Source organism: Echinops telfairi, unplaced genomic scaffold, assembly GCF_000313985.2.
Source record: "Echinops telfairi isolate 266 unplaced genomic scaffold, ASM31398v2 ScPeMD7_18;HRSCAF=68, whole genome shotgun sequence".
NCBI lineage: Eukaryota > Metazoa > Chordata > Mammalia > Afrosoricida > Tenrecidae > Echinops > Echinops telfairi.
The window spans coordinates 67,481,484-67,484,436 of NW_022103915.1; positions in this window are offsets into that span (position 1 = coordinate 67,481,484).

A 2,953-nucleotide genomic window follows, 5' to 3' on the forward strand; every position below is an offset into this window, starting at 1 on the left:
TGAGGAGCTGATACCAAGGGCTCAAGTAGAAAGCAAATGTTTTGAGAATGATGAGGGCAACAAATGTACAAATGTGCTTGACACAATGGATGCATGTATGGATTGTCATGAGTTGTATGAGCCCCCAATAAAATGATTAAAAAAAAAAAGAAGTACATTGACCTCTACAAATTTCAAAATGCTAATTTTTATAAATGCTATTTATAAGGTGGAAATTAATCTGTTCTACAAATAAAACAAAATAAATTTTGAAGTAAAAGCATATGAAGGAGCCAAAAATAAATTTGGGGAGTGAAGCTTAGAAGCTAACTTGCACCACCACCACCGTCTACCCCAGGGGGATGAACAACAGAAACAAGGGTGAAGGAGACAGTGGATGGTGTAAGATATGATAATAACATTAGCTTAGAATTTATCCAGGGTTCATGAGGGTAGGAGAGTGGGGGAGGGAGGGAAAAAAGAGGAGCTGATACCAAGAGCTCAAGTGGAAAGAAAATGGTGATGGCAACCTATGCACAAATGTGATTGATACGGATTGATGTTATAGGAGCTATAAAAGGCCCTAGTAAAATGATTTTTTTTAAAAACTAACTTGCATTAAATTCACAAACTTTTAAAATAATTTTTCTGAAAATACTTTTTTCTTTTTTAAGCTTTATAAATCTGAACAGTCATTTTGAAATACTTTTTCATCAGTTAATATTTTTAGATAAAACTTGGTCCTAAGCCTAAAATGGACTAGATTCTGGAAAATAAATAACAAGTGCCTCAATGTACAGAAACCTTCTTAATATACATACTGTGAAGTTCAGTTTCCTAGCTGCCGTCTGAGGAGGGGAACTAGCAAGCTCTGAACCTGTATGGTTTGTTAGGGTCTAGAGATAAGCCAGGCGCATACTCACATCAGCAAAGAGTTAAGGCACGAGTGTATCACTACGTAGAGCCATTCCAAAAGAAATAAGGTGGGTCCCTCCCTCAAGGTCACAAGGACACCTTAAGCACAGATAAGATCAACTTTTTACCCGGAGCAAATCAGGCCCCTCGAGAGGTGAGAGGGAACACCTTAAGTATAGTTGATATGGACATTGGGCCTCTACTCCAGTCCTCCCTCAATGAAAGAAGACTTTGTTCTATTAACCTGGCATTTTGTGAGGCTCACCTTCCCAACATGATCACTGAAGACAAAATGGGTGCATAAGTATATGTGATGAAGAAAGCTGATGGTGCCTGGTTATCAAAAGTTATAGCATCTGGGGTCTTCAAAGCTTGAAGATAAACAAGTGACCACCTAGCTGGGAAGCAACAAAGCCCACATGGAAGAAGCACACCAGCCTGTGTGATCATGAAGTGTCGATGGGATCAGGTATCAAGCATCAGAAGACCCAGAACAAACAATCATATTGATGGGGGGCGAGAGGGGACGTGGGACGAAGTAGAAACCCAAAGCCCATCTGTAGACAATTGGACATCCCCTCACAGAAGGGTCACAAGGAAGGGATGAGTCAGTCAGGGTGCAGTATAGCACCGACAAACACACAACATTCCTCTAGTTCTTTAAAGTTTTCGCCCCCACCCCCCAACTATCATGACCCCAATTCTACCTTACAAATCCAGCTAGATCAAATAAGAGCTGGAAACAGAGGGAATCCAGGACAGATGAACTCCTGGGAACAATAATGGGAGTAGCAGTACCATGAGGGTAGGGGGAAGGTCAGGGGAGAAAAGAGGAACCAATCACAATTATTGCCCTGGACCCAAGGGGGACGAACCACAGAAACGTGGTGAAAGGAGACACCAGTCAGTGCAAGATATGAAAATAATAATAGTTTGTAAATTATCAAGGGAGAGTCGGGGAGGGAGGAAACATGAGGAACTGATACTATGTACCCAAGCAGAAAGGAAATATTTTGAAAAGGATGATGGTAACATATGTACAGATGTGCTTGACACAATGGGTATATGGATTGTTATAAGAGCTGTAAGAGCCCCCAATAAGGTGATTTAAAAAAAAATCATAGTTGATACCCGCTTTGCTGTGGGAGCAAAGCCAGTCCCTCTCAGTAGAGATGAGGACCTTGCCGAGGGGACGGCTTCCAGTTGTGGATAGCACCTTCCAAGGGGAGGAGGCGGCCACTGCAGATGGTCAAGCAACTTGCTAATTAGTTACTCAGTTCGTCCTTGGGTCTCATACATCGCTTCTTTCAGTTTTATCTCAGAATTATCTTCAAACCCAGTCCTGTACCAGAATTTGACTGAGCCTGGCTTCAAGGTTAAGGTGTTTACCAAGCCACTTCTCACAGAGCCCTTTGTTCATTGCTTGTTTCAGTGTCCTTTGTTCAACCCCCTTAGCAGACAGGGCAGAAGTCCCTGGTCTGTCCCTGTCACACACTCCTTGAAGTCTTTTGTTGGCATGTTCCCACACTGATGCTTAGATGTTCCAGTAACTACTATGACCATAGTAGTTTTGTTTTACCTTGCTTTTTAAGGAGAACATGTATTGTCTTAAAAGGGACAGAGACACAAGCACATCACTCGTGTGAGAGAGGCCATCAGCATGTGAGCACAATGGTGTTTGTTTTGATAACCAAAGTCCCTTCTTCCCCATCTCAGGAACAGCTAGACCCAGTAGATCTCAGCTACTGTGTATGCGAATAAACATTCCCTTTTGCTTTATGTTGTATCTCTGTTTGGGATTGTATATTGTTTTCCGTATTTTATATTTATTCCGTATTGAATTTATGCTTCGATCCATAATAACCTTTTATACTATGCAATTGATTTTCATTGAACATAGACGGCAAGTAAAACTAGCTGGCTGGAAGAGCAGTCCATTGAGGAAAAAAAGTAAACCGTGAGGAGAGCAAGAGGTCAACTGACTACCAAGAAAGTGATCTTTCAGTTCCTCCCTAGAAGTATGCCCAAGGAGGGTTTAAGGATAGCACAAGAGTCTTTT